At 41.9% G+C, this 25,986-nt stretch overlaps 84 pseudogenes; all 84 read right to left on the bottom strand.

The window, feature by feature from the left end:
• Nucleotides 1-349: 349 nt before the first annotated feature.
• LOC142713119 (5S ribosomal RNA) lies at nucleotides 350-466 on the bottom strand (annotated as a pseudogene).
• Nucleotides 467-1,830: 1,364 nt separating this feature from the next.
• LOC142713123 (5S ribosomal RNA) lies at nucleotides 1,831-1,947 on the bottom strand (annotated as a pseudogene).
• A 255-nt stretch (nucleotides 1,948-2,202) lies between these two features.
• Nucleotides 2,203-2,319, bottom strand: LOC142713186 (5S ribosomal RNA; annotated as a pseudogene).
• A 255-nt stretch (nucleotides 2,320-2,574) lies between these two features.
• LOC142713157 (5S ribosomal RNA) lies at nucleotides 2,575-2,691 on the bottom strand (annotated as a pseudogene).
• Nucleotides 2,692-3,318: 627 nt separating this feature from the next.
• LOC142713124 (5S ribosomal RNA) lies at nucleotides 3,319-3,435 on the bottom strand (annotated as a pseudogene).
• Nucleotides 3,436-4,620: 1,185 nt separating this feature from the next.
• Nucleotides 4,621-4,737, bottom strand: LOC142713120 (5S ribosomal RNA; annotated as a pseudogene).
• A 69-nt stretch (nucleotides 4,738-4,806) lies between these two features.
• On the bottom strand, nucleotides 4,807-4,923 carry LOC142713125 (5S ribosomal RNA; annotated as a pseudogene).
• Nucleotides 4,924-6,106: 1,183 nt separating this feature from the next.
• On the bottom strand, nucleotides 6,107-6,225 carry LOC142713229 (5S ribosomal RNA; annotated as a pseudogene).
• A 68-nt stretch (nucleotides 6,226-6,293) lies between these two features.
• Nucleotides 6,294-6,410, bottom strand: LOC142713126 (5S ribosomal RNA; annotated as a pseudogene).
• A 1,183-nt stretch (nucleotides 6,411-7,593) lies between these two features.
• LOC142713230 (5S ribosomal RNA) lies at nucleotides 7,594-7,712 on the bottom strand (annotated as a pseudogene).
• A 68-nt stretch (nucleotides 7,713-7,780) lies between these two features.
• Nucleotides 7,781-7,897, bottom strand: LOC142713182 (5S ribosomal RNA; annotated as a pseudogene).
• Nucleotides 7,898-8,152: 255 nt separating this feature from the next.
• LOC142713121 (5S ribosomal RNA) lies at nucleotides 8,153-8,269 on the bottom strand (annotated as a pseudogene).
• Nucleotides 8,270-8,524: 255 nt separating this feature from the next.
• On the bottom strand, nucleotides 8,525-8,641 carry LOC142713122 (5S ribosomal RNA; annotated as a pseudogene).
• Nucleotides 8,642-8,710: 69 nt separating this feature from the next.
• LOC142713168 (5S ribosomal RNA) lies at nucleotides 8,711-8,828 on the bottom strand (annotated as a pseudogene).
• Nucleotides 8,829-8,895: 67 nt separating this feature from the next.
• LOC142713644 (5S ribosomal RNA) lies at nucleotides 8,896-9,014 on the bottom strand (annotated as a pseudogene).
• Nucleotides 9,015-9,081: 67 nt separating this feature from the next.
• Nucleotides 9,082-9,200, bottom strand: LOC142713262 (5S ribosomal RNA; annotated as a pseudogene).
• A 67-nt stretch (nucleotides 9,201-9,267) lies between these two features.
• LOC142713382 (5S ribosomal RNA) lies at nucleotides 9,268-9,386 on the bottom strand (annotated as a pseudogene).
• A 67-nt stretch (nucleotides 9,387-9,453) lies between these two features.
• Nucleotides 9,454-9,572, bottom strand: LOC142713646 (5S ribosomal RNA; annotated as a pseudogene).
• A 253-nt stretch (nucleotides 9,573-9,825) lies between these two features.
• LOC142713498 (5S ribosomal RNA) lies at nucleotides 9,826-9,944 on the bottom strand (annotated as a pseudogene).
• A 253-nt stretch (nucleotides 9,945-10,197) lies between these two features.
• On the bottom strand, nucleotides 10,198-10,316 carry LOC142713285 (5S ribosomal RNA; annotated as a pseudogene).
• A 67-nt stretch (nucleotides 10,317-10,383) lies between these two features.
• LOC142713076 (5S ribosomal RNA) lies at nucleotides 10,384-10,502 on the bottom strand (annotated as a pseudogene).
• A 67-nt stretch (nucleotides 10,503-10,569) lies between these two features.
• LOC142713656 (5S ribosomal RNA) lies at nucleotides 10,570-10,688 on the bottom strand (annotated as a pseudogene).
• A 253-nt stretch (nucleotides 10,689-10,941) lies between these two features.
• Nucleotides 10,942-11,060, bottom strand: LOC142713622 (5S ribosomal RNA; annotated as a pseudogene).
• Nucleotides 11,061-11,127: 67 nt separating this feature from the next.
• Nucleotides 11,128-11,246, bottom strand: LOC142713386 (5S ribosomal RNA; annotated as a pseudogene).
• A 439-nt stretch (nucleotides 11,247-11,685) lies between these two features.
• LOC142713194 (5S ribosomal RNA) lies at nucleotides 11,686-11,804 on the bottom strand (annotated as a pseudogene).
• A 67-nt stretch (nucleotides 11,805-11,871) lies between these two features.
• LOC142713504 (5S ribosomal RNA) lies at nucleotides 11,872-11,990 on the bottom strand (annotated as a pseudogene).
• A 253-nt stretch (nucleotides 11,991-12,243) lies between these two features.
• Nucleotides 12,244-12,362, bottom strand: LOC142713441 (5S ribosomal RNA; annotated as a pseudogene).
• Nucleotides 12,363-12,429: 67 nt separating this feature from the next.
• LOC142713396 (5S ribosomal RNA) lies at nucleotides 12,430-12,548 on the bottom strand (annotated as a pseudogene).
• A 67-nt stretch (nucleotides 12,549-12,615) lies between these two features.
• On the bottom strand, nucleotides 12,616-12,734 carry LOC142713574 (5S ribosomal RNA; annotated as a pseudogene).
• A 439-nt stretch (nucleotides 12,735-13,173) lies between these two features.
• Nucleotides 13,174-13,292, bottom strand: LOC142713264 (5S ribosomal RNA; annotated as a pseudogene).
• Nucleotides 13,293-13,359: 67 nt separating this feature from the next.
• LOC142713067 (5S ribosomal RNA) lies at nucleotides 13,360-13,478 on the bottom strand (annotated as a pseudogene).
• A 67-nt stretch (nucleotides 13,479-13,545) lies between these two features.
• On the bottom strand, nucleotides 13,546-13,664 carry LOC142713668 (5S ribosomal RNA; annotated as a pseudogene).
• A 67-nt stretch (nucleotides 13,665-13,731) lies between these two features.
• LOC142713393 (5S ribosomal RNA) lies at nucleotides 13,732-13,850 on the bottom strand (annotated as a pseudogene).
• Nucleotides 13,851-13,918: 68 nt separating this feature from the next.
• LOC142713160 (5S ribosomal RNA) lies at nucleotides 13,919-14,037 on the bottom strand (annotated as a pseudogene).
• Nucleotides 14,038-14,479: 442 nt separating this feature from the next.
• Nucleotides 14,480-14,598, bottom strand: LOC142713048 (5S ribosomal RNA; annotated as a pseudogene).
• A 67-nt stretch (nucleotides 14,599-14,665) lies between these two features.
• LOC142713380 (5S ribosomal RNA) lies at nucleotides 14,666-14,784 on the bottom strand (annotated as a pseudogene).
• A 253-nt stretch (nucleotides 14,785-15,037) lies between these two features.
• Nucleotides 15,038-15,156, bottom strand: LOC142713442 (5S ribosomal RNA; annotated as a pseudogene).
• Nucleotides 15,157-15,223: 67 nt separating this feature from the next.
• Nucleotides 15,224-15,342, bottom strand: LOC142713246 (5S ribosomal RNA; annotated as a pseudogene).
• A 67-nt stretch (nucleotides 15,343-15,409) lies between these two features.
• On the bottom strand, nucleotides 15,410-15,528 carry LOC142713575 (5S ribosomal RNA; annotated as a pseudogene).
• Nucleotides 15,529-15,781: 253 nt separating this feature from the next.
• LOC142713180 (5S ribosomal RNA) lies at nucleotides 15,782-15,900 on the bottom strand (annotated as a pseudogene).
• Nucleotides 15,901-15,967: 67 nt separating this feature from the next.
• LOC142713265 (5S ribosomal RNA) lies at nucleotides 15,968-16,086 on the bottom strand (annotated as a pseudogene).
• Nucleotides 16,087-16,153: 67 nt separating this feature from the next.
• LOC142713069 (5S ribosomal RNA) lies at nucleotides 16,154-16,272 on the bottom strand (annotated as a pseudogene).
• A 67-nt stretch (nucleotides 16,273-16,339) lies between these two features.
• LOC142713681 (5S ribosomal RNA) lies at nucleotides 16,340-16,458 on the bottom strand (annotated as a pseudogene).
• A 67-nt stretch (nucleotides 16,459-16,525) lies between these two features.
• Nucleotides 16,526-16,644, bottom strand: LOC142713395 (5S ribosomal RNA; annotated as a pseudogene).
• Nucleotides 16,645-16,712: 68 nt separating this feature from the next.
• LOC142713214 (5S ribosomal RNA) lies at nucleotides 16,713-16,831 on the bottom strand (annotated as a pseudogene).
• A 441-nt stretch (nucleotides 16,832-17,272) lies between these two features.
• On the bottom strand, nucleotides 17,273-17,391 carry LOC142713049 (5S ribosomal RNA; annotated as a pseudogene).
• A 67-nt stretch (nucleotides 17,392-17,458) lies between these two features.
• On the bottom strand, nucleotides 17,459-17,577 carry LOC142713381 (5S ribosomal RNA; annotated as a pseudogene).
• Nucleotides 17,578-17,830: 253 nt separating this feature from the next.
• LOC142713431 (5S ribosomal RNA) lies at nucleotides 17,831-17,949 on the bottom strand (annotated as a pseudogene).
• A 67-nt stretch (nucleotides 17,950-18,016) lies between these two features.
• On the bottom strand, nucleotides 18,017-18,135 carry LOC142713301 (5S ribosomal RNA; annotated as a pseudogene).
• Nucleotides 18,136-18,202: 67 nt separating this feature from the next.
• Nucleotides 18,203-18,321, bottom strand: LOC142713475 (5S ribosomal RNA; annotated as a pseudogene).
• A 67-nt stretch (nucleotides 18,322-18,388) lies between these two features.
• On the bottom strand, nucleotides 18,389-18,507 carry LOC142713673 (5S ribosomal RNA; annotated as a pseudogene).
• A 67-nt stretch (nucleotides 18,508-18,574) lies between these two features.
• Nucleotides 18,575-18,693, bottom strand: LOC142713694 (5S ribosomal RNA; annotated as a pseudogene).
• A 67-nt stretch (nucleotides 18,694-18,760) lies between these two features.
• Nucleotides 18,761-18,879, bottom strand: LOC142713706 (5S ribosomal RNA; annotated as a pseudogene).
• Nucleotides 18,880-18,946: 67 nt separating this feature from the next.
• LOC142713631 (5S ribosomal RNA) lies at nucleotides 18,947-19,065 on the bottom strand (annotated as a pseudogene).
• A 67-nt stretch (nucleotides 19,066-19,132) lies between these two features.
• LOC142712976 (5S ribosomal RNA) lies at nucleotides 19,133-19,251 on the bottom strand (annotated as a pseudogene).
• Nucleotides 19,252-19,318: 67 nt separating this feature from the next.
• LOC142713636 (5S ribosomal RNA) lies at nucleotides 19,319-19,437 on the bottom strand (annotated as a pseudogene).
• Nucleotides 19,438-19,504: 67 nt separating this feature from the next.
• LOC142713207 (5S ribosomal RNA) lies at nucleotides 19,505-19,623 on the bottom strand (annotated as a pseudogene).
• A 253-nt stretch (nucleotides 19,624-19,876) lies between these two features.
• Nucleotides 19,877-19,995, bottom strand: LOC142713083 (5S ribosomal RNA; annotated as a pseudogene).
• Nucleotides 19,996-20,251: 256 nt separating this feature from the next.
• Nucleotides 20,252-20,370, bottom strand: LOC142713684 (5S ribosomal RNA; annotated as a pseudogene).
• A 67-nt stretch (nucleotides 20,371-20,437) lies between these two features.
• On the bottom strand, nucleotides 20,438-20,556 carry LOC142713417 (5S ribosomal RNA; annotated as a pseudogene).
• Nucleotides 20,557-20,623: 67 nt separating this feature from the next.
• Nucleotides 20,624-20,743, bottom strand: LOC142713169 (5S ribosomal RNA; annotated as a pseudogene).
• A 241-nt stretch (nucleotides 20,744-20,984) lies between these two features.
• LOC142713159 (5S ribosomal RNA) lies at nucleotides 20,985-21,103 on the bottom strand (annotated as a pseudogene).
• Nucleotides 21,104-21,170: 67 nt separating this feature from the next.
• LOC142713719 (5S ribosomal RNA) lies at nucleotides 21,171-21,289 on the bottom strand (annotated as a pseudogene).
• A 255-nt stretch (nucleotides 21,290-21,544) lies between these two features.
• On the bottom strand, nucleotides 21,545-21,663 carry LOC142712990 (5S ribosomal RNA; annotated as a pseudogene).
• A 67-nt stretch (nucleotides 21,664-21,730) lies between these two features.
• On the bottom strand, nucleotides 21,731-21,849 carry LOC142713585 (5S ribosomal RNA; annotated as a pseudogene).
• Nucleotides 21,850-21,916: 67 nt separating this feature from the next.
• Nucleotides 21,917-22,035, bottom strand: LOC142712997 (5S ribosomal RNA; annotated as a pseudogene).
• A 67-nt stretch (nucleotides 22,036-22,102) lies between these two features.
• Nucleotides 22,103-22,221, bottom strand: LOC142713354 (5S ribosomal RNA; annotated as a pseudogene).
• A 67-nt stretch (nucleotides 22,222-22,288) lies between these two features.
• Nucleotides 22,289-22,407, bottom strand: LOC142713458 (5S ribosomal RNA; annotated as a pseudogene).
• A 67-nt stretch (nucleotides 22,408-22,474) lies between these two features.
• Nucleotides 22,475-22,593, bottom strand: LOC142713563 (5S ribosomal RNA; annotated as a pseudogene).
• A 67-nt stretch (nucleotides 22,594-22,660) lies between these two features.
• LOC142713470 (5S ribosomal RNA) lies at nucleotides 22,661-22,779 on the bottom strand (annotated as a pseudogene).
• Nucleotides 22,780-23,218: 439 nt separating this feature from the next.
• On the bottom strand, nucleotides 23,219-23,337 carry LOC142713200 (5S ribosomal RNA; annotated as a pseudogene).
• A 67-nt stretch (nucleotides 23,338-23,404) lies between these two features.
• On the bottom strand, nucleotides 23,405-23,523 carry LOC142713588 (5S ribosomal RNA; annotated as a pseudogene).
• Nucleotides 23,524-23,590: 67 nt separating this feature from the next.
• On the bottom strand, nucleotides 23,591-23,709 carry LOC142713237 (5S ribosomal RNA; annotated as a pseudogene).
• A 67-nt stretch (nucleotides 23,710-23,776) lies between these two features.
• On the bottom strand, nucleotides 23,777-23,895 carry LOC142713497 (5S ribosomal RNA; annotated as a pseudogene).
• Nucleotides 23,896-24,148: 253 nt separating this feature from the next.
• Nucleotides 24,149-24,267, bottom strand: LOC142713642 (5S ribosomal RNA; annotated as a pseudogene).
• A 67-nt stretch (nucleotides 24,268-24,334) lies between these two features.
• LOC142712985 (5S ribosomal RNA) lies at nucleotides 24,335-24,453 on the bottom strand (annotated as a pseudogene).
• A 67-nt stretch (nucleotides 24,454-24,520) lies between these two features.
• LOC142713399 (5S ribosomal RNA) lies at nucleotides 24,521-24,639 on the bottom strand (annotated as a pseudogene).
• Nucleotides 24,640-24,706: 67 nt separating this feature from the next.
• Nucleotides 24,707-24,825, bottom strand: LOC142713298 (5S ribosomal RNA; annotated as a pseudogene).
• A 67-nt stretch (nucleotides 24,826-24,892) lies between these two features.
• On the bottom strand, nucleotides 24,893-25,011 carry LOC142713513 (5S ribosomal RNA; annotated as a pseudogene).
• A 67-nt stretch (nucleotides 25,012-25,078) lies between these two features.
• Nucleotides 25,079-25,197, bottom strand: LOC142713471 (5S ribosomal RNA; annotated as a pseudogene).
• A 67-nt stretch (nucleotides 25,198-25,264) lies between these two features.
• LOC142713506 (5S ribosomal RNA) lies at nucleotides 25,265-25,383 on the bottom strand (annotated as a pseudogene).
• Nucleotides 25,384-25,450: 67 nt separating this feature from the next.
• LOC142713139 (5S ribosomal RNA) lies at nucleotides 25,451-25,569 on the bottom strand (annotated as a pseudogene).
• Nucleotides 25,570-25,636: 67 nt separating this feature from the next.
• LOC142713362 (5S ribosomal RNA) lies at nucleotides 25,637-25,755 on the bottom strand (annotated as a pseudogene).
• Nucleotides 25,756-25,822: 67 nt separating this feature from the next.
• LOC142713385 (5S ribosomal RNA) lies at nucleotides 25,823-25,941 on the bottom strand (annotated as a pseudogene).
• Nucleotides 25,942-25,986: the final 45 nt, after the last annotated feature.

The raw sequence follows: 25,986 nt of genomic DNA on the forward strand, positions 1-25,986 counted from the left end.
CACGGATTCCCACACTGGTACTAGCGAGGACTTAAGCTGTGTAACTTCTGCGATCTGACGAGAGCAGGCACATTCAGCTTAGAATGGCCATTGACGTTAAATCCTTTAATCCATAGTCCTATTTAATCTATTGTGAAACATAATCTAAACGACATAATAAAGGGTCAACCGCACCACGGATTCCCAGACAGTCTCCCACACTGGTACTAGCGAGGCGTTAAGCTGTGTAACTTCTGCGATCTAACGAGAGCAGGCACATTCATCTTAGAATGGCCATTGACATTAAATGCTTTAATCCATAGTCCTTTTTAATCGATTGTGAAACAAAATCTAAACGACATAATAAAAAGTCAACCGCACCACGGATTCCCAGACAGTCTCCCACACTGGTACTAGCGAGGCCTTAAGCTGTGTAACTTCTGCGATCTGACGAGAGCAGGCACATTCAGCTTAGAATGGCCATTGACATTAAAAGCCTTAATCCATAGTCCTATTTAATCTATTGTGAAACAAAATCTAAACAACATAATAAAAATTCAACCGCACCACGGATTCCCAGACAGTCTCCCACACTGGTACTAGCGAGGCCTTAAGCTGTGTAACTTCTGCGTTCTGACGAGAGCAGGCACATTCGGCTTAGAATTGCCATTGACGTCAAATGCTTTAATCCATAGTCCTATTTAATCTATTGTGAAACAAAATCTAAACGACATAATAAAAAGTCAACCGCACCACGGATTCCCAGACAGTCTCCCACACTGGTACTAGCAAGGCCATAAGCTGTGTAACTTCTGCAATCTGACGAGAGCAGGCACATTCAGCTTAGAATGGCCATTGACATTAAAAGCCTTAATCCATAGTCCTATTTAATCTATTGTGAAACAAAATCTAAACAACATAATAAAAAGTCAACCGCACCACGGATTCCAAGACAGTCTCCCACACTGGTACTAGCAAGGCCTTAAGCTGTGTAACTTCTGCGATCTGACGAGAACAGGGACATTCAGCTTAGAACGGCCTTTGACATTAAATGCTTTAATCCATAGTCCTTTTTAATCGATTGTGAAACAAAATCTAAACGACATAATAAAAATTCAACCGCACCACGGATTCCCAGACAGTCTCCCACACTGGTACTAGCGAGGCGTTAAGCTGTGTAACTTCAGCGATCTAACGAGAGCAGGCACATTCAGCTTAGAATGGCCATTGACATTAAATGCTTTAATCCATAGTCCTTTTTAATCGATTGTGAAACAAAATCTAAACGACATAATAAAAAGTCAACCGCACCACGGATTCCCAGACAGTCTCCCACACTGGTACTAGCGAGGGCTTAAGCTGTGTAACTTCTGCGATCTGACGAGAGCAGGCACATTCAGCTTAGAATGGCCATTGACATTAAATGCTTTAATCCATAGTCCTTTTTAATCGATTGTGAAACAAAATCTAAACGACATAATAAAAAGTCAACCGCACCCCCAGACAGTCTCCCACACTGGTACTAGCGAGGCCTTAAGCTGTGTAACTTCTGCGATCTGACGAGAGCAGGCACATTCAGCTTAGAATGGCCATTGACATTAAATGCTTTAATCCATAGTCCTTTTTAATCGATTGTGAAACAAAATCTAAACGACATAATAAAAAGTCAACCGCACCACGGATTCCCAGACAGTCTCCCACACTGGTACTAGCGAGGGCTTAAGCTGTGTAACTTCTGCGATCTGACGAGAGCAGGCACATTCGGCTTAGAATGGCCATTGACATTAAATGCTTTAATCCATAGTCCTTTTTAATCGATTGTGAAACAAAATCTAAACGACATAATAAAAATTCAACCGCACCACGGATTCCCAGACAGTCTCCCACACTGGTACTAGCGAGGCCTTAAGCTGTGTAACTTCTGCGTTCTGACGAGAGCAGGCACATTCAGCTTAGAATGGCCATTGACGTTAAATGCTTTAATCCATAGTCCTATTTAATCTATTGTGAAACAAAATCTAAACGACATAATATTAAGTCAACCGCACCACTGATTCCCAGACAGTCTCCCACACTGGTACTAGCGAGGCCTTAAGCTGTGTAACTTCTGCGATCTGACGAGAGCAGGGACATTCAGCTTAGAATGGCCATTGACATTAAATGCTTTAATCCATAGTCCTTTTTAATCGATTGTGAAACAAAATCTAAACGACATAATAAAAATTCAACCGCACCACGGATTCCCAGACAGTCTCCCACACTGGTACTAGCGAGGCCTTAAGCTGTGTAACTTCTGCGATCTGACGAGAGCAGGCACATTCAGCTTAGAATGGCCATTGACATTAAAAGCCTTATTCCATAGTCCTATTTAATCCATTGTGAAACAAAATCTAAACAACATAGTAAAAAGTCAACCGCACCACGGATTCCCAGACAGTCTCCCACACTGATACTAGCGAGGCCTTAAGCTGTGTTACTTCTGCGATCTGACGAGAGCAGGCACATTCAGCTTAGAATGGCCATTGACATTAAATGCTTTAATTTATAGTCCTTTTTAATCGATTGTGAAACAAAATCTAAACGACATAATAAAAAGTCAACCGCACCACGGATTCCCAGACAGTCTCCCACACTAGTACTAGCGAGGCCTTAAGCTGTGTAACTTCTGCGATCTGACGAGAGCAGGGACATTCAGCTTAGAATGGCCATTGACATTAAATGCTTTAATCCATAGTCCTTTTTAATCGATTGTGAAACAAAATCTAAACGACATAATAAAAATTCAACCGCACCACGGATTCCCAGACAGTCTCCCACACTGGTACTAGCGAGGCCTTAAGCTGTGTTACTTCTGCGATCTGACGAGAGCAGGCACATTCAGCTTAGAATGGCCATTGACATTAAATGCTTTAATCCATAGTCCTTTTTAATCGATTGTGAAACAAAATCTAAACGACATAATAAAAAGTCAACCGCACCACGGATTCCCAGACAGTCTCCCACACTGGTACTAGCGAGGGCTTAAGCTGTGTAACTTCTGCGATCTGACAAGTGCAGGCACATTCAGCTTAGAATGGCCATTGACATTAAATGCTTTAATCCATAGTCCTTTTTAATCGATTGTGAAACAAAATCTAAACGACATAATAAAAAGTCAACCGCACCACTGATTCCCAGACAGTCTCCCACACTGGTACTAGCGAGGCCTTAAGCTGTGTAACTTCTGCGATCTGACGAGAGCAGGCACATTCAGCTTAGAATGGCCATTGACATTAAAAGCTTTAATCCATAGTCCTTTTTAATCGATTGTGAAACAAAATCTAAACGACATAATAAAAATTCAACCGCACCACGGATTCCCAGACAGTCTCCCACACTGGTACTAGCGAGGCCTTAAGCTGTGTAACTTCTGCGTTCTGACGAGAGCAGGCACATTCAGCTTAGAATGGCCATTGACGTTAAATGCTTTAATCCATAGTCCTATTTAATCTATTGTGAAACAAAATCTAAACGACATAATAAAAAGTCAACCGCACCACTGATTCCCAGACAGTCTCCCACACTGGTACTAGCGAGGCCTTAAGCTGTGTAACTTCTGCGATCTGACGAGAGCAGGCACATTCAGCTTAGAATGGCCATTGACATTAAATGCTTTAATCCATAGTCCTTTTTAATCGATTGTGAAACAAAATCTAAACGACATAATAAAAAGTCAACCGCACCACGGATTCCCAGACAGTCTCCCACACTGGTACTAGCGAGGCCTTAAGCTGTGTAACTTCTGCGATCTGACGAGAGAAGGGACATTCAGCTTAGAATGGCCATTGACATTAAATGCTTTAATCCATAGTCCTTTTTAATCGATTGTGAAACAAAATCTAAACGACATAATAAAAATTCAACCGCACCACGGATTCCCAGACAGTCTCCCACACTGGTACTAGCGAGGCCTTAACCTGTGTAACTTCTGCGATCTGACGAGAGCAGGCACATTCAGCTTAGCATGGCCATTGACATTAAAAGCCTTAATCCATAGTCCTATTTAATCCATTGTGAAACAAAATCTAAACAACATAGTAAAAAGTCAACCGCACCACGGATTCCCAGACAGTCTCCCACACTGATACTAGCGAGGCCTTAAGCTGTGTAACTTCTGCGATCTGACGAGAGCAGGGACATTCAGCTTAGAATGGCCATTGACATTAAATGCTTTAATCCATAGTCCTTTTTAATCGATTGTGAAACAAAATCTAAACGACATAATAAAAATTCAACCGCACCACGGATTCCCAGACAGTCTCCCACAATGGTACTAGCGAGGCCTTAAGCTGTGTAACTTCTGCGATCTGACGAGAGCAGGCACATTCAGCTTAGAATGGCCATTGACGTTAAAAAAATTAATCCATAGTCCTATTTAATCTATTGTGAAACAAAATCTAAACGACATAATAAAAAGTCAACCGCACCACGGATTCCCAGACAGTCTCCCACACTGGTACTATCGAGGCGTTAAGCTGTGTAACTTCTGCGATCTAACGAGAGCAGGCACATCCAGCTTAGAATGGCCATTGACATTAAATGCTTTAATCCATAGTCCTTTTTAATCGATTGTGAAACAAAATCTAAACGACATAATAAAAAGTCAACCGCACCACGGATTCCCAGACAGTCTCCCACACTGGTACTAGCGAGGCCTTAAGCTGTGTAACTTCTGCGATCTGACGAGAGCAGGCACATTCAGCTTAGAATGGCCATTGACATTAAATGCTTTAATCAATAGTCCTTTTTAATCGATTGTGAAACAAAATCTAAACGACATAATAAAAATTCAACCGCACCACGGATTCCCAGACAGTCTCCCACACTGGTACTAGCGAGGCCTTAAGCTGTGTAACTTCTGCGTTCTGACGAGAGCAGGCACATTCAGCTTAGAATGGCCATTGACGTTAAATGCTTTAATCCATAGTCCTATTTAATCTATTGTGAAACAAAATCTAAACGACATAATAAAAAGTCAACTTCACCACGGATTCCCAGACAGTCTCCCACACTGGTACTAGCGAGGCCTTAAGCTGTGTAACTTCTGCGATCTGACGAGAGCAGGCACATTCAGCTTAGAATGGCCATTGACATTAAATGCTTTAATCCATAGTCCTTTTTAATCGATTGTGAAACAAAATCTAAATGACATAATAAAAAGTCAACCGCACCACTGATTCCCAGACAGTCTCCCACACTGGTACTAGCGAGGCCTTAAGCTGTGTAACTTCTGCGATCTGACGAGAGCAGGCACATTCAGCTTAGAATGGCCATTGACATTAAATGCTTTAATCCATAGTCCTTTTAATCGATTGTGAAACAAAATCTAAACGACATAATAAAAAGTCAACCGCACCACGGATTCCCAGACAGTCTCCCACACTGGTACTAGCGAGGCCTTAAGCTGTGTAACTTCTGCGATCTGACGACAGCAGGCACATCCAGCTTAGAATGGCCATTGACATTAAATGCTTTAATCCATAGTCCTTTTTAATCGATTGTGAAACAAAATCTAAACGACATAATAAAAAGTCAACCGCACCACGGATTCCCAGACAGTCTCCCACACTGGTACTAGCGAGGCCTTAAGCTGTGTAACGTCTGCGATCTGACGAGAGCAGGGACATTCAGCTTAGAATGGCCATTGACATTAAATGCTTTAATCCATAGTCCTTTTTAATCGATTGTGAAACAAAATCTAAACGACATAATAAAAAGTCAACCGCACCACGGATTCCCAGACAGTCTACCACACTGGTACTAGCGAGGCCTTAAGCTGTGTAACTTCTGCGTTCTGACGAGAGCAGGCACATTCAGCTTAGAATGGCCATTGACGTTAAATGCTTTAATCCATAGTCCTATTTAATCTGTTGTGAAACAAAATCTAAACGCCATAATAAAAAGTCAACCGCACCACGGATTCCCAGACAGTCTCCCACACTGGTACTAGCGAGGCCTTAAGCTGTATAACTTCTGCGATCTGACGAAAGCAGGCACATTCAGCTTAGAATGGCCATTGACATTAAATGCTTTAATCCATAGTCATTTTTAATCGATTGTGAAACAAAATCTAAACGACATAATAAAAAGTCAACAGCACCACGGATTCCCAGACAGTCTCCCACACTGGTACTAGCGAGGCCTTAAGCTGTGTAACTTCTGCGATCTGACGAGCGCAGGCACATTCAGCTTAGAATGGCCATTGACATTTAATGCTTTAATCCATAGTCCTTTTTAATCGATTGTGAAACAAAATCTAAACGACATAATAAAAATTCAACCGCACCACGGATTCCCAGACAGTCTCCCACACTGGTACTAGCGAGGCCTTAAGCTGTGTAACTTCTGCGTTCTGACGAGAGCAGGCACATTCAGCTTAGAATGGCCATTGACGTTAAATGCTTTAATCCATAGTCCTATTTAATCTATTGTGAAACAAAATCTAAACGACATAATAAAAAGTCAACTTCACCACGGATTCCCAGACAGTCTCCCACACTGGTACTAGCGAGGCCTTAAGCTGTGTAACTTCTGCGATCTGACGAGAGCAGGCACATTCAGCTTAGAATGGCCATTGACATTAAATGCTTTAATCCATAGTCCTTTTTAATCGATTGTGAAACAAAATCTAAATGACATAATAAAAAGTCAACCGCACCACTGATTCCCAGACAGTCTCCCACACTGGTACTAGCGAGGCCTTAAGCTGTGTAACTTCTGCGATCTGACGAGAGCAGGCACATTCAGCTTAGAATGGCCATTGACATTAAATGCTTTAATCCATAGTCCTTTTAATCGATTGTGAAACAAAATCTAAACGACATAATAAAAAGTCAACCGCACCACGGATTCCCAGACAGTCTCCCACACTGGTACTAGCGAGGCCTTAAGCTGTGTAACTTCTGCGATCTGACGACAGCAGGCACATCCAGCTTAGAATGGCCATTGACATTAAATGCTTTAATCCATAGTCCTTTTTAATCGATTGTGAAACAAAATCTAAACGACATAATAAAAAGTCAACCGCACCACGGATTCCCAGACAGTCTCCCACACTGGTACTAGCGAGGCCTTAAGCTGTGTAACGTCTGCGATCTGACGAGAGCAGGGACATTCAGCTTAGAATGGCCATTGACATTAAATGCTTTAATCCATAGTCCTTTTTAATCGATTGTGAAACAAAATCTAAACGACATAATAAAAAGTCAACCGCACCACGGATTCCCAGACAGTCTACCACACTGGTACTAGCGAGGCCTTAAGCTGTGTAACTTCTGCGTTCTGACGAGAGCAGGCACATTCAGCTTAGAATGGCCATTGACGTTAAATGCTTTAATCCATAGTCCTATTTAATCTGTTGTGAAACAAAATCTAAACGCCATAATAAAAAGTCAACCGCACCACGGATTCCCAGACAGTCTCCCACACTGGTACTAGCGAGGCCTTAAGCTGTATAACTTCTGCGATCTGACGAAAGCAGGCACATTCAGCTTAGAATGGCCATTGACATTAAATGCTTTAATCCATAGTCATTTTTAATCGATTGTGAAACAAAATCTAAACGACATAATAAAAAGTCAACAGCACCACGGATTCCCAGACAGTCTCCCACACTGGTACTAGCGAGGCCTTAAGCTGTGTAACTTCTGCGATCTGACGAGCGCAGGCACATTCAGCTTAGAATGGCCATTGACATTTAATGCTTTAATCCATAGTCCTTTTTAATCGATTGTGAAACAAAATCTAAACGACATAATAAAAAGTCAACCGCACCACGGATTCCCAGACAGTCTCCCACACTGGTACTAGCGAGGCCTTAAGCTGTGTAACTTCTGCGATCTGACGAGAGCAGGGACATTCAGCTTAGAATGGCCATTGACATAGAATGCTTTAATCCATAGTCCTTTTTAATCGATTGTGAAACAAAATCTAAACGACATAATAAAAAGTCAACCGCACCACGGATTCCCAGACAGTCTCCCACACTGGTACTAGCGAGGGCTTAAGCTGTGTAACTTCTGCGTTCTGACGAGAGCAGGCACATTCAGCTTAGAATGGCCATTGATGTTAAATGCTTTAATCCATAGTCCTATTTAATCTAATGTGAAACAAAATCTAAACGACATAATAAAAAGTCAACCGCACCACGGATTCCCAGACAGTCTCCCACACTGGTACTAGCGAGGCCTTAAGCTGTGTAACTTCTGCGATCTGACGAGAGCAGGCACATTCAGCTTAGAATGGCCATTGACATTGAATGCTTTAATCCATAGTCCTTTTTAATCGATTGTGAAACAAAATCTAAACGACATAATAAAAAGTCAACCGCACCACGGATTCCCAGACAGTCTCCCACACTGGTACTAGCGAGGTCTTAAGCTGTGTAACTGCTGTGATCTGACGAGAGCAGGGACATTCAGCTTAGAATGGCCATTGACATTAAATGCTTTTATCCATAGTCCTTTTTAATCGATTGTGAAACAAAATCTAAACGACATAATAAAAAGTCAACCGCACCACGGATTCCCAGACAGTCTCCCACACTGGTACTAGCGAGGCCTTAAGCTGTGTAACTTCTGCGATCTGACGAGAGCAGGCACATTCAGCTTAGAATGGCCATTGACATTAAAAGCCTTAATCCATAGTCCTATTTAATCTATTGTGAAACAAAATCTAAACAACATAATAAAAAGGCAACCGCACCACGGATTCCCAGACAGTCTCCCACACTGGTACTAGCGAGGCCTTAAGCTGAGTAACTTCTGCGATCTGACGAGAGCAGGGACTTTCAGCTTAGAATGGCCATTGACATTAAATGCTTTAATCCATAGTCCTTTTTAATCGATTGTGAAACAAAATCTAAACGACATAATAAAAAGTCAACCGCACCACGGATTCCCAGACAGTCTCCCACACTGGTACTAGCGAGGCCTTAAGCTGTGTAACTTCTGCGATCTGACGAGAGCAGGCACATTCAGCTTAGAATGGCCATTGACATTAAATGCTTTAATCCATAGTCCTTTTTAATCGATTGTGAAACAAAATCTAAACGACATAATAAAAAGTCAACCGCACCACGGATTCCCAGACAGTCTCCCACACTGGTACTAGCGAGGCCTTAAGCTGTGTAACTTCTGCGATCTGACGAGAGCAGGGACATTCAGCTTAGAATGGCCATTGACATCAAATGCTTTAATCCATAGTCCTTTTTAATCGATTGTGAAACAAAATCTAAACGACATAATAAAAATTCAACCGCACCACGGATTCCCAGACAGTCTCCCACTCTGGTACTAGCGAGGCCTTAAGCTGTGTAACTTCTGCGATCTGACGAGAGCAGGCACATTCAGCTTAGAATGGCCATTGACGTTAAATGCTTTAATCCATAGTCCTATTTAATCTATTGTGAAACACAATGTAAACGACATAATAAAAAGTCAACCGCACCACGGATTCCCAGACAGTCTCCCACACTGGTACTAGCGAGGCGTTAAGCTGTGTAACTTCTGCGATCTGACGAGAGCAGGCACATTCAGCTTAGAATGGCCATTGACATTAAAATCCTAAATCCATAGTCCTATTTAATTTATTGTGAAACAAAATCTAAACAACATAATAAAAAGTAAACCGCACCACGGATTCCCAGACAGTCTCCCACACTGGTACTAACGAGGCCTTAAGCTGTGTAACTTCTGCAATCTGACGAGAGCAGGGACATTCAGCTTAGAATGGCCATTGACATTAAATGCTTTAATACATAGTCCTTTTTAATCGATTGTGAAACAAAATCTAAACGACATAATAAAAATTCAACCGCACCACGGATTCCCAGACAGTTTCCCACACTGGTACTAGCGAGGCCTTAAGCTGTGTAACTTCTGCGTTCTGACGAGAGCAGGCACATTCAGCTTAGAATGGCCATTGACATTAAATGCTTTAATCCATAGTCCTATTTAATCTATTGTGAAACAAAATCTAAACGACATAATAAAAAGTCAACTGCACCACGGATACCCAGACAGTCTCCCACACTGGTACTAGCAAAGCCTTAAGCTGTGTAACTTCTGCGGTCTGACGAGAGCAGGCACATTCAGCTTAGAATGGCCATTGACATTAAATGATTTAATCCATAGTCCTTTTTAATCGATTGTGAAACAAAATCTAAACGACATAATAAAAAGTCAACCGCACCACGGATTCCCAGACAGTCTCCCACACTGGTACTAGCGAGGCCTTAAGCTGTGTAACTTCTGCGGTCTGACGAGAGCAGGCACATTCAGCTTAGAATGGCCATTGACATTAAATGCTTTAATCCATAGTCCTTTTTAATCGATTGTGAAACAAAATCTAAACGACATAATAAAAAGTCAACCGCACCACAGATTCCCAGACAGTCTCCCACACTAGTACTAGCGAGGCGTTAAGCTGTGTAACTTCTGCGATCTAACGAGAGCAGGTACATTCAGCTTAGAATGGCCATTGGCATTAAATGCTTTAATCCATAGTCCTTTTTAATCGATTGTGAAACAAAATCTAAACGACATAATAAAAAGTCAACCGCACCACGGATTCCCAGACAGTCTCCCACACTGGTACTAGCGAGGCCTTAAGCTGTGTAACTTCTGCGATCTGACGAGAGCAGGCACATTCAGCTTAGAATGGCCATTGACGTTATATGCTTTCATCCATAGTCCTATTTAATCTATTGTGAAACAAAATCTAAACGACATAATAAAAAGTCAACCGCACCACGGATTCCCAGACAGTCTCCCACACTGGTACTAGCGAGGCGTTAAGCTGTGTAACTTCTGCGATCTAACTAGAGCAGGCACATTCAGCTTAGAATGGCCATTGACATTAAATGCTTTAATCCATAGTCCTTTTTAATCGATTGTGAAACAAAATCGAAACGACATAATAAAAAGTCAACCGCACCACGGATTCCCAGACAGTCTCCCACACTGGTACTAGCAAGGACTTAAGCTGTGTAACTTCTGCGATCTGACGAGAGCAGGCACATTCAGCTTAGAATGGCCATTGACATTAAATGCTTTAATCCATAGTCCTTTTTAATCGATTGTGAAACAAAATCTAAACGACATAATAAAAAGTCAACCGCACCACGGATTCCCAGACAGTCTCCCACTCTGGTACTAGTGAGGCCTTAAGCTGTGTAACTTCTGCGATCTGACGAGAGCAGGCACATTCAGCTTAGAATGGCAATTGACGTTATATGCTTTCATCCATAGTCCTATTTAATCTATTGTGAAACAAAATCTAAACGACATAATAAAAAGTCAACCGCACCACGGATTCCCAGACAGTCTCCCACACTGGTACTAGCGAGGCGTTAAGCTGTGTAACTTCTGCGATCTAACTAGAGCATTCACATTCAGCTTAGAATGGCCATTGACATTAAATGCTTTAATCCATAGTCCTTTTTAATCGATTGTGAAACAAAATCTAAACGACATAATAAAAATTAAACCGCACCACGGATTCCCAGACAGTCTCCCACACTGGTACTAGCGAGGCCTTAAGCTGTGTAACTTCTGCGATCTGACGAGAGCAGGCACATTCAGCTTAGAATGGCCATTGACGTTATATGCTTTCATCCATAGTCCTATTTAATCTATTGTGAAACAAAATCTAAACGACATAATAAAAAGTCAACCGCACCACGGATTCCCAGACAGTCTCCCACACTGGTACTAGCGAGGCGTTAAGCTGTGTAACTTCTGCGATCTAACTAGAGCAGGCACTTTCAGCTTAGAATGGCCATTGACATTAAATGCTTTAATCCATAGTCCTTTTTAATCGATTGTGAAACAAAATCGAAACAACATAATAAAAAGTCAACCGCACCACGGATTCCCAGACAGTCTCCCACACTGGTACTAGCGAGGCCTTAAGCTGTGTAACTTCTGCTATCTGACGAGAGCAGGCACATTCAGCTTAGAATGGCCATTGACATTAAAAGCCTTAATCCATAGTCCTATTTAATCTATTGTGAAACAAAATCTAAACAACATAATAAAAAGTCAACCGCGCCACGGATTCCCAGACAGTCTCCCACACTGGTACTAGGGAGGCCTTAAGCTGTGTAACTTCTGCGATCTGACGAGCGCAGGGACATTCAGCTTAGAATGGCCATTGCCATTAAAGGCTTTAATCCATAGTCCTTTTTAATCGATTGTGAAACAAAATCTAAACAACATAATAAAAATTCAACCGCACCACGGATTCCCAGACAGTCTCCCACACTGGTACTAGCGAGGCCTTAAGCTGTGTAACTTCTGCGATCTGACGAGAGCAGGCACATTCAGCTTAGAATGGCCATTGACCTTAAATGCTTTAATCCATAGTCCTTTTTAATCGATTGTGAAACAAAATCTAAACGACATAATAAAAAGTCAACCGCACCACGGATTCCCAGACAGTCTCCCACACTGGTACTGGCGAGGCCTTAAGCTGTGTAATTTCTGCGATCTGACGAGAGCAGGGACATTCAGCTTAGAATGGCCATTGACATTAAATGCTTTAATCCATAGTCCTTTTTAATCGATTGTGAAACAAAATCTAAACGACATAATAAAAATTCTACCGCACCACGGATTCCCAGACAGTCTCCCACACTGGTACTAGCGAGGCCTTAAGCTGTGTAACTTCTGCGATCTGACGAGAGCAGGCACATTCAGCTTAGAATGGCCATTGACGTTATATGCTTTAATCCATAGTCCTATTTAATCTATTGTGAAACAAAATCTAAACGACATAACAAAAATCCAACCGCACCACGGATTCCCAGACAGTCTCCCACACTGGTACTAGCGAGGCGTTAAGCTGTGTAACTTCTGCGATCTAACGAGAGCAGGCACATTCAGCTTAGAAAGGCCATTGACATTAAATGCTTTAATCCATAGTCCTTTTTAATCGATTGTGAAACAAAATCTAAACGACATAATAAAAAGTCAACCACACCACGGATTCCCAGACAGTCTCCCACACTGATACTAGCGAGGCCTTAAGCTGTGTAACTTCTGCGATCTGACGAGGGCAGGCACATTCAGCTTAGAATGGCCTTTGACATTAAAAGCCTTAATCCATAGTCCTATTTAATCTATTGTGAAACAAAATCTAAACAACATAATAAAAAGTCAACCGCACCACGGATTCCCAGACAGTCTCCCACACTGGTACTAGCGAGGCCTTAAGCTGTGTAACTTCTGCGATCTGACGAGAGCAGGGACATTCAGCTTAGAATGGCCATTGACATTAAAGGCTTTAATCCATAGTCCTTTTTAATCGATTGTGAAACAAAATCTAAACGACATAATAAAAATTCAACCGCACCACGGATTCCCAGACAGTCTCCCACACTGGTACTAGCAAGGCCTTAAGCTGTGTAACTTCTGCGTTCTGACCAGAGCAGGCACATTCAGCTTAGAATGGCCATTGACGTTAAATGCTTTAATCCATAGTCCTATTTAATCTATTGTGAAACAAAATCTAAACGACATAATAAAAAGTCAACCGCACCACGGATTCCCAGACAGTCTCCCACACTGGTACTAGCGAGGCCTTAAGCTGTGTAACTTCTGCGATCTGACGAGAGCAGGCACATTCAGCTTAGAATGGCCATTGACATTAAATGCTTTAATGCATAGTACTTTTTAATCGATTGTGAAACAAAATCTAAACGACATAATAAAAAGTCAACCGCACCACGGATTCCCAGACAGTCTCCCACACTGGTACTAGCGAGGCCTTAAGCTGTGTAACTTCTGCGATCTGACGAGAGCAGGCACATTCAGCTTAGAATGGCCATTGATATTAAATGCTTTAATCCATAGTACTTTTTAATCGATTGTGAAACAAAATCTAAACGACAAAATAATAAAGTCAACCGCACCACGGATTCCCAGACAGTCTCCCACACTGGTACTAGCGAGGCCTTAAGCTGTGTAACTTCTGCGATCTGACGAGAGCAGGTACATTCAGCTTAGAATGGCCATTGACATCAAAAAATGCTTTAATCCATAGTCCTTTTTAATCGATTGTGAAACAAAATCTAAACGACATAATAAAAAGTCAACCGCACCACGGATTCCCAGACAGTCTCCCACACTGGTACTAGCGAGGCCTTAAGCTGTGTAACTACTGCAATCTGACCAGAGCAGGGACATTCAGCTTAGAATGGCCATTGACATTAAATGCTTTAATCCATAGTCCTTTTTAATCGATTGTGAAACAAAATCTAAACGACATAATAAAAATTCAACCGCACCACGGATTCCCAGACAGTCTCCCACACAGGTACTAGCGAGGCCTTAAGCTGTGTAACTTCTGTGATCTGTCGAGAGCAGGCACATTCAGCTTAGAATGGCCATTGACGTTAAATGCTTTAATCCATAGTCCTGTTTAATCTATTGTGAAACAAAATCTAAACGACATAATAAAAAGTCAACCGCACCACGGATTCCCAGACAGTCTCTCACACTGGTACTAGCGAGGCGTTAAGCTGTTTAACTTCTGCGATCTAACGAGAGCAGGCACATTCAGCTTAGAATGGCCATTAACATTAAATGCTTTAATCCATAGTCCTTTTTAATCGATTGTGAAACAAAATCTAAACGACATAATAAAAAGGCAACCGCACCACGGATTCCCAGACAGTCTCCCACACTGGTACTAGCGAGGCCTTAAGCTGTGTAACTTCTGCGATCTGACGAGAGCAGGCACATTCAGCTTAGAATGGCCATTGACATTAAAAGCCTTAATCCATAGTCCTATTTAATCTATTGTGAAACAAAATCTAAACAACATAATAAAAAGTCAACCGCGCCACGGATTCCCAGACAGTCTCCCACACTGGTACTAGGGAGGCCTTAAGCTGTGTAACTTCTGCGATCTGACGAGCGCAGGGACATTCAGCTTAGAATGGCCATTGCCATTAAAGGCTTTAATCCATAGTCCTTTTTAATCGATTGTGAAACAAAATCTAAACAACATAATAAAAATTCAACCGCACCACGGATTCCCAGACAGTCTCCCACACTGGTACTAGCGAGGCCTTAAGCTGTGTAACTTCTGCGATCTGACGAGAGCAGGCACATTCAGCTTAGAATGGCCATTGACCTTAAATGCTTTAATCCATAGTCCTTTTTAATCGATTGTGAAACAAAATCTAAACGACATAATAAAAAGTCAACCGCACCACGGATTCCCAGACAGTCTCCCACACTGGTACTAGCGAGGCCTTAAGCTGTGTAATTTCTGCGATCTGACGAGAGCAGGGACATTCAGCTTAGAATGGCCATTGACATTAAATGCTTTAATCCATAGTCCTTTTTAATCGATTGTGAAACAAAATCTAAACGACATAATAAAAATTCTACCGCACCACGGATTCCCAGACAGTCTCCCACACTGGTACTAGCGAGGCCTTAAGCTGTGTAACTTCTGCGATCTGACGAGAGCAGGCACATTCAGCTTAGAATGGCCATTGACGTTATATGCTTTAATCCATAGTCCTATTTAATCTATTGTGAAACAAAATCTAAACGACATAACAAAAATCCAACCGCACCACGGATTCCCAGACAGTCTCCCACACTGGTACTAGCGAGGCGTTAAGCTGTGTAACTTCTGCGATCTAACGAGAGCAGGCACATTCAGCTTAGAATGGCCATTGACATTAAATGCTTTAATCCATAGTCCTTTTTAATCGATTGTGAAACAAAATCTAAACGACATAATAAAAAGTCAACCGCACCACGGATTCCCAGACAGTCTCCCACACTGATACTAGCGAGGCCTTAAGCTGTGTAACTTCTGCGATCTGACGAGGGCAGGCACATTCAGCTTAGAATGGCCTTTGACATTAAAAGCATTAATCCATAGTCCTATTTAATCTATTGTGAAACAAAATCTAAACAACATAATAAAAAGTCAACCGCACCACGGATTCCCAGACAGTCTCCCACACTGGTACTAGCGAGGCCTTAAGCTGTGTAACTTCTGCGATCTGACGAGAGCAGGGACATTCAGCTTAGAATGGCCATTGACATTAAAGGCTTTAATCCATAGTCCTTTTTAATCGATTGTGAAACAAAATCTAAACGACATAATAAAAATTCAACCGCACCACGGATTCCCAGACAGTCTCCCACACTGGTACTAGCAAGGCCTTAAGCTGTGTAACTTCTGCGTTCTGACCAGAGCAGGCACATTCAGCTTAGAATGGCCATTGACGTTAAATGCTTTAATCCATAGTCCTATTTAATCTATTGTGAAACAAAATCTAAACGACATAATAAAAAGTCAACCGCACCACGGATTCCCAGACAGTCTCCCACACTGGTACTAGCGAGGCCTTAAGCTGTGTAACTTCTGCGATCTGACGAGAGCAGGCACATTCAGCTTAGAATGGCCATTGACATTAAATGCTTTAATGCATAGTACTTTTTAATCGATTGTGAAACAAAATCTAAACGACATAATAAAAAGTCAACCGCACCACGGATTCCCAGACAGTCTCCCACACTGGTACTAGCGAGGCCTTAAGCTGTGTAACTTCTGCGATCTGACGAGAGCAGGCACATTCAGCTTAGAATGGCCATTGATATTAAATGCTTTAATCCATAGTACTTTTTAATCGATTGTGAAACAAAATCTAAACGACAAAATAATAAAGTCAACCGCACCACGGATTCCCAGACAGTCTCCCACACTGGTACTAGCGAGGCCTTAAGCTGTGTAACTTCTGCGATCTGACGAGAGCAGGTACATTCAGCTTAGAATGGCCATTGACATCAAAAAATGCTTTAATCCATAGTCCTTTTTAATCGATTGTGAAACAAAATCTAAACGACATAATAAAAGTCAACCGCACCACGGATTCCCAGACAGTCTCCCACACTGGTACTAGCGAGGCCTTAAGCTGTGTAACTACTGCAATCTGACCAGAGCAGGGACATTCAGCTTAGAATGGCCATTGACATTAAATGCTTTAATCCATAGTCCTTTTTAATCGATTGTGAAACAAAATCTAAACGACATAATAAAAATTCAACCGCACCACGGATTCCCAGACAGTCTCCCACACAGGTACTAGCGAGGCCTTAAGCTGTGTAACTTCTGTGATCTGTCGAGAGCAGGCACATTCAGCTTAGAATGGCCATTGACGTTAAATGCTTTAATCCATAGTCCTGTTTAATCTATTGTGAAACAAAATCTAAACGACATAATAAAAAGTCAACCGCACCACGGATTCCCAGACAGTCTCTCACACTGGTACTAGCGAGGCGTTAAGCTGTTTAACTTCTGCGATCTAACGAGAGCAGGCACATTCAGCTTAGAATGGCCATTAACATTAAATGCTTTAATCCATAGTCCTTTTTAATCGATTGTGAAACAAAATCTAAACGACATAATAAAAAGGCAACCGCACCACGGATTCCCAGACAGTCTCCCACACTGGTACTAGCGAGGCCTTAAGCTGTGTAACTTCTGCGATCTGACGAGAGCAGGCACATTCAGCTTAGAATGGCCATTGACGTTAAATGCTTTAATCCATAGTCCTATTTAATCTATTGTGAAACAAAATCTAAACGACATAATAAAAAGTCTAACGCACCACGGATTCCAAGACAGTCTCCCACACTAGTACTAGCGAGGCGTTAAGATGTGTAACTTCTGCGATCTAACGAGAGCAGGCACATTCAGCTTAGAATGGCCTTTGGCATTAAATGCTTTAATCCATAGTCCTTTTTAATCGATTGTGAAACAAAATCTAAACGACATAATAAAAAGTCAACCGCACCACCGATTCCCAGACAGTCTCCCACACTGGTACTAGCGAGGCCTTAAGCTGTGTAACTTCTGCGATCTGACGAGAGCAGGCACATTCAGCTTAGAATGGCCATTGACATTAAAAGCCTTAATCCATAGTCCTATTTAATCTATTGTGAAATAAAATCTAAACAACATAATAAAAAGTCAACCGCACCACGGATTCCCAGACAGTCTCCCACACTGGTACTAGCGAGGCCTTAAGCTGTGTAACTGCTGCGATCTGACGAGAGCAGGCACATTCAGCTTAGAATGGCCATTGACATTAAATGCTTTAATCCATAGTCCTTTTTAATCGATTGTGAAACAAAATCTAAACGACATAATAAAAAGTCAACCGCACCACGGATTCCCAGACAGCCTCCCACACTGGTACTAGCGAGGCCTTAAGCTGTGTAACTTCTGCGATCTGACGAGAGCAGGGACATTCAGCTTAGAATGGCCATTGACATTAAATGCTTTAATCCATAGTTCTTTTTAATCAATTGTGAAACAAAATCTAAACGACATAATAAAAATTAAACCGCACCACGGATTCCCAGACAGTCTCCCACACTGGTACTAGCGAGGCCTTAAGCTGTGTAACTTCTGCGATCTGACGAGAGCAGGCACATTCAGCTTAGAATGGCCATTGACGTTAAATGCTTTAATCCATAGTCCTATTTAATCTATTGTGAAACAAAATCTAAACGACATAATAAAAAGTCAACCGCACCACGGATTCCCAGACAGTCTCCCACACTGGTACTAGCGAGGCCTTAAGCTGTGTAACTTCTGCGATCTGACGAGAGCAGGCACATTCAGCTTAGAATGGCCATTGACATTAAATGCTTTAATCCATAGTCCTTTTTAATCGATTGTGAAACAAAATCTAAACGACATAATAAAAAGTCAACCGCACCACGGATTCCCAGACAGTCTCCCACACTGGTACTAGCGAGGCCTTAAGCTGTGTAACTTCTGCGATCTGACGAGAGCAGGCACATTCAGCTTAGAATGGCCATTGACACTAAATGCTTTAATCCATAGTCCTTTTTAATCGATTGTGAAACAAAATCTAAACGACATAATAAAAAGGCAACCGCACCACGGATTCCCAGACAGTCTCCCACACTGGTACTAGCGAGGCCTTAAGCTGTGTAACTTCTGCGATCTGACGAGAGCAGGGACATTCAGCTTAGAATTGCCATTGACATTAAATGCTTTAATCCATAGTCCTTTTTAATCGATTGTGAAACAAAATCTAAACGACATAATAAAAATTCAACCGCACCACGGATTCCCAGACAGTCTCCCACACTGGTACTAACGAGGCCTTAAGCTGTGTAACATCTGCGTTCTGACGAGAGCAGGCACATTCAGCTTAGAATGGCCATTGGCGTTAAATGTTTTAATCCATAGTCCTATTTAATCTATTGTGAAACAAAATCTAAACGACATAATAAAAAGTCAGCCGCACCACGGATTCCCAGACAGTCTCCCACACTGGTATTACCGAGGCCTTAAGCTGTGTAACTTCTGCGATCTGACGAGAGCAGGCACATTCAGCTTAGAATGGCCATTGACATTAAATGCTTTAATCCATAGTCCTTTTTAATCGATTGTGAAACAAAATCTAAACGACATAATAAAAAGAAAACCGCACCACGGATTCCCAGACAGTCTCCCACACTGGTACTAGCGAGGCCTTAAGCTGTGCAACTTCTGCGATCTGACGAGAGCAGGGACATTCAGCTTAGAATGGCCATTGACATTAAATGCTTTAATCCATAGTCCTTTTTAATCGATTGTGAAACAAAATCTAAACGACATAATAAAAAGTCAACCGCACCACGGATTCCCAGACAGTCTCCCACACTTGTACTAGCGAGGCCTTAAGCTGTGCAACTTCTGCGATCTGACGAGAGCAGGGACATTCAGCTTAGAACGGCCATTGACGTTAAATGCTTTAATCCATAGTCCTATTTAATCTATTGTGAAACAAAATCTAAACGACATAATAAAAAGTCAACCGCACCACGGATTCCCAGACAGTCTCCCACACTAGTACTAGCGAGGCGTTAAGCTGTGTAACTTCTGCGATCTAACGAGAGCAGGCACATTCAGCTTAGAATGGCCATTGGCATTAAATGCATTAATCCATAGTCCTTTTTAATCGATTGTGAAACAAAATCTAAACGACATAATAAAAAGTCAAACGCACCACGGATTCCCAGACAGTCTCCCACACTAGTACTAGCGAGGCCTTAAGCTGTGTAACTTCTGCGATCTGACGAGAGCATTCACATTCAGCTTAGAATGGCCATTGACATCAAAAAATGCTTTAATCCATAGTCCTTTTTAATCGATTGTGAAACAAAATCTAAACGACATAATAAAAAGTCAACCGCACCACGGATTCCCAGACAGTCTCCCACACTGGTACTAGCGAGGCCTTAAGCTGTGTAACTTCTGCAATCTGACGAGAGCAGGGACATTAAGCTTAGAATGGCCATTGACATTAAATGCTTTAATCCATAGTCCTTTTTAATCGATTGTGAAACAAAATCTAAACGACATAATAAAAATTCAACCGCACCACGGATTCCCAGACAGTCTCCCACACTGGTACTAGCGAGGCCTTAAGCTGTGTAATTTCTGCGATCTGACGAGAGCAGGCACATTCAGCTTAGAATGGCCATTGACGTTAAATGCTTTAATCCATAGTCCTATTTAATCTATTGTGAAACAAAATCTAAACGACATTATAAAAAGTCAACCGCACCATGGATTCCCAGACAGTCTCCCACACTGGTACTAGCGAGGCCTTAAAGCTGTGTAACTTCTGCGATCTGACGAGAGCAGGGACATTCAGCTTAGCATGGCCATTGACATTAAATGCTTTAATCCATAGTCCTTTTTAATCGATTGTGAAACAAAATCTAAACGACATAATAAAAGTTCAACCGCACCACGGATTCCCACACTGGTACTAGCGAGGACTTAAGCTGTGTAACTTCTGCGATCTGACGAGAGCAGGCACATTCAGCTTAGAATGGCCATTGACGTTAAATCCTTTAATCCATAGTCCTATTTAATCTATTGTGAAACAAAATCTAAACGACATAATAAAGGGTCAACCGCACCACGGATTCCCAGACAGTCTCCCACACTGGTACTAGCGAGGCGTTAAGCTGTGTAACTTCTGCGATCTAACGAGAGCAGGCACATTCATCTTAGAATGGCCATTGACATTAAATGCTTTAATCCATAGTCCTTTTTAATCGATTGTGAAACAAAATCTAAACGACATAATAAAAAGTCAACCGCACCACGGATTCCCAGACAGTCTCCCACACTGGTACTAGCGAGGCCTTAAGCTGTGTAACTTCTGCGATCTGACGAGAGCAGGCACATTCAGCTTAGAATGGCCATTGACATTAAAAGCCTTAATCCATAGTCCTATTTAATCTATTGTGAAACAAAATCTAAACAACATAATAAAAAGTCAACCGCACCACGGATTCCCAGACACTTTTTCCCACACTGGTACTAGCGAGGCCTTAAGCTGTGTAACTTCTGCGATCTGACGAGAGCAGGGACACTCAGCTTAGAATGGCCGTTGACATTAAATGCTTTAATCCATAGTCCTTTTTAATCGATTGTGAAACAAAATCTAAACGACATAATAAAAATTCAACCGCACCACGGATTCCCAGACAGTCTCCCACACTGGTACTAGCGAGGCCTTAAGCTGTGTAACTTCTGCGTTCTGACGAGAGCAGGCACATTCGGCTTAGAATTGCCATTGACGTCAAATGCTTTAATCCATAGTCCTATTTAATCTATTGTGAAACAAAATCTAAACGACATAATAAAAAGTCAACCGCACCACGGATTCCCAGACAGTCTCCCACACTGGTACTAGCAAGGCCATAAGCTGTGTAACTTCTGCGATCTGACGAGAGCAGGCACATTCAGCTTAGAATGGCCATTGACATTAAAAGCCTTAATCCATAGTCCTATTTAATCTATTGTGAAACAAAATCTAAACAACATAATAAAAAGTCAACCGCACCACGGATTCCAAGACAGTCTCCCACACTGGTACTAGCAAGGCCTTAAGCTGTGTAACTTCTGCGATCTGACGAGAACAGGGACATTCAGCTTAGAATGGCCATTGACATTAAATGCTATAATCCATAGTCCTTTTTAATCGATTGTGAAACAAAATCTAAACGACATAATAAAAATTCAACCGCACCACGGATTCCCAGACAGTCTCCCACACTGGTACTAGCGAGGCCTTAAGCTGTGTAACTTCTGCGTTCTGACGAGAGCAGGCACATTCAGCTTAGAATGGCCATTGACGTTAAATGCTTTAATCTATAGTCCTATTTAATCTATTGTGAAACAAAATCTAAACGACATAATAAAAAGTCAACCACACCACGGATTCCCAGACAGTCTCCCACACTGGTACTAGCGAGGCCTTAAGCTGTGTAACTTCTGCGATCTGACGAGAGCAGGCACATGCAGCTTAGAATGGCCATTGACATTAAATGCTTTAATAAATAGTCCTTTTTAATCGATTGTGAAACAAAATCTAAACGACATAATAAAAAGTCAACCGCACCACGGATTCCCAGACAGTCTCCCACACTAGTACTACTGAGGCCTTAAGCTGTGTAACTTCTGCGATCTGACGAGAGAAGGCACATTCAGCTTAGAATGGCCATTGACATTAAATGCTTTAATCCATAGTCCTTTTTAATCGATTGTGAAACAAAATCTAAACGACATAATAAAAAGTCAACCGCACCACGGATTCCCAGACAGTCTCCCACACTGGTACTAGCGAGGCCTTAAGCTGTGTAACTTCTGTGATCTGACGAGAGCAGGCACATTCAGCTTAGAATGGCCATTGACATTAAATGATTTAATCCATAGTCCTTTTTAATCGATTGTGAAACAAAATCTAAATGACATAATAAAAATTCAACCGCACCACGGATTCCCAGACAGTCTCCCACACTGGTACTAGCGAGGCATTAATCTGTGTAACTTCAGCGATCTAACAAGAGCAGGCACATTCAGCTTAGAATGGCCATTGACATTAAATGCTTTAATCCATAGTCCTTTTTAATCGATTGTGAAACAAAATCTAAACGACATAATAAAAAGTCAACCGCACCACGGATTCCCAGACAGTCTCCCACACTGGTACTAGCAAGGCCATAAGCTGTGTAACTTCTGCGATCTGACGATAGCAGGCACATTCAGCTTAGAATGGCCATTGACATTAAAAGCCTTAATCCATAGTCCTATTTAATCTATTGTGAAACAAAATCTAAACAACATAATAAAAAGTCAACCGCATCACGGATTCCCAGACAGTCTCTCACACTGGTACTAGCGAGGCCTTAAGCTGTGTAACTTCTGCGATCTGACGAGAGCAGGGACATTCAGCTTAGAATGGCCATTGACATTAAATGCTATATTCCATAGTCCTTTTTAATCGATTGTGAAACAAAATCTAAACGACATAATAAAAATTCAACCGCACCACGGATTCCCAGACAGTCTCCCACACTGGTACTAGCGAGGCCTTAAGCTGTGTAACTTCTGCGTTCTGACGAGTGCAGGCACATTCAGCTTAGAATGGCCATTGACGTTAAATGCTTTAATCTATAGTCCTATTTAATCTATTGTGAAACAAAATCTAAACGACATAATAAAAAGTCAACCGCACCACGTATTCCCAGACAGTCTCCCACACTGGTACTAGCGAGGCCTTAAGCTGTGTAACTTCTGCGATCTGACGAGAGCAGGCACATGCAGCTTAGAATGGCCATTGACATTAAATGCTTTAATCCATAGTCCTTTTTAATCGATTGTGAAACAAAATCTAAACGACATAATAAAAAGTCAACCGCACCACGGATTCCCAGACAGTCTCCCACACTAGTACTACCGAGGCCTTAAGCTGTGTAACTTCTGCGATCTGACGAGAGCAGGCACATTCAGCTTAGAATTGCCATTGACATTAAATGTTTTAATCCATAGTCCTTTTTAATCGATTGTGAAACAAAATCTAAACGACATAATAAAAAGTCAACCGCACCACGGATTCCCAGACAGTCTCCCACACTTGTACTAGCGACGCCTTAAGCTGTGTAACTTCTGTGATCTGACGAGAGCAAGCACATTCAGCTTAGAATGGCCATTGACATTAAATGTTTTAATCCATAGTCCTTTTTAATCGATTGTGAAACAAAATCTAAACGACATAATAAAAAGTCAACCGCACCACGGATTCCCAGACAGTCTCCCACACTGGTACTAGCGAGGCCTTAAGCTGTGTAACTTCTGCGATCTGACGAGAGCAGGGACATTCAGCTTAGAATGGGCATTGACATTAAATGCTTTAATCCATAGTCCTTTTTAATCGATTGTGAAACAAAATCTAAACGACATAATAAAAATTCTACCACACCACGGATTCCCAGACAGTCTCCCACAATGGTACTAGTGAGGCCTTAAGCTGTGTAACTTCTGCGTTCTGACGAGAGCAGGCACATTCAGCTTAGAATGGCCATTGACGTTAAATGCTTTAATCCATAGTCCTATTTAATCTATTGTGAAACAAAATCTAAACGACATAATAAAAAGTCAACCGCACCACGGATTCCCAGACAGTCTCCCACACTGGTACTAGCGAGGCCTTAAGCTGTGTAACTTCTGCGATCTGACGAAAGCAGGCACATTCAGCTTAGAATGGCCATTGACATTAAAAGCCTTAATCCATAGTCCCATTTAATCTATTGTGAAACAAAATCTAAACAACATAATAAAGAGTCAACCGCACCACGGATTCCCAGACAGTCTCCCACACTGGTACTAGCGAGGCCTTAAGCTGTGTAACTTCTGCGATCTGACGAGAGCAGGCACATGCAGCTTAGAATGGCCATTGACATAAAATGCTTTAATAAATAGTCCTTTTTAATCGATTGTGAAACAAAATCTAAACGACATAATAAAAAGTAAACCGCACCACGGATTCCCAGACAGTCTCCCACACTAGTACTACCGAGGCCTTAAGTTGTGTAACTTCTGCGATCTGACGAGAGCAGGCACATTCAGCTTAGAATGGCCATTGACATTAAATGCTTTAATCCATAGTCCTTTTTAATCGATTGTGAAACAAAATCTAAACGACATAATAAAAAGTCAACCGCACCACGGATTCCCAGACAGTCTCCCACACTGGTACTAGCGAGGCCTTAAGCTGTGTAACTTCTGTGATCTGACGAGAGCAGGCACATTCAGCTTAGAATGGCCATTGACATTAAATGATTTAATCCATAGTCCTTTTTAATCGATTGTGAAACAAAATCTAAACGACATAATAAAAATTCAACCGCACCACGGATTCCCAGACAGTCTCCCACACTAGTACTACCGAGGCCTTAAGCTGTGTAACTTCTGCGATCTGACGAGAGCAGGCACATTCAGCTAAGAATTGCCATTGACATTAAATGCTTTAATCCATAGTCCTTTTTAATCGATTGTGAAACAAAATCTAAACGACATAATAAAAAGTCAACCGCACCACGGATTCCCAGACAGTCTCCCACACTGGTACTAGCAAGGCCATAAGCTGCGTAACTTCTGCGATCTGACGATAGCAGGCACATTCAGCTTAGAATGGCCATTGACATTAAAAGCTTTAATCCATAGTCCTATTTAATCTATTGTGAAACAAAATCTAAACAACATAATAAAAAGTCAACTGCACCACGGATTCCCAGACAGTCTCCCACACTGGTACTAGCGAGGCCTTAAGCTGTGTAACTTCTGCGATCTGACGAGAGCAGGGACATTCAGCTTAGAATGGCAATTGACATTAAATGCTATAATCCATAGTCCTTTTTAATCGATTGTGAAACAAAATCGAAACAACATAATAAAAATTCAACCGCACCATGGATTCCCAGACAGTCTCCCACACTGGTACTAGCAAGGCCTTAAGCTGTGTAACTTCTGCGTTCTGACGAGAGCAGGCACATTCAGCTTAGAATGGCCATTGACGTTAAATGCTTTAATCTATAGTCCTATTTAATCTATTGTGAAACA

The sequence above is a fragment of the Rhinoderma darwinii genome, unplaced genomic scaffold, assembly GCF_050947455.1.
Source record: "Rhinoderma darwinii isolate aRhiDar2 unplaced genomic scaffold, aRhiDar2.hap1 Scaffold_434, whole genome shotgun sequence".
NCBI lineage: Eukaryota > Metazoa > Chordata > Amphibia > Anura > Rhinodermatidae > Rhinoderma > Rhinoderma darwinii.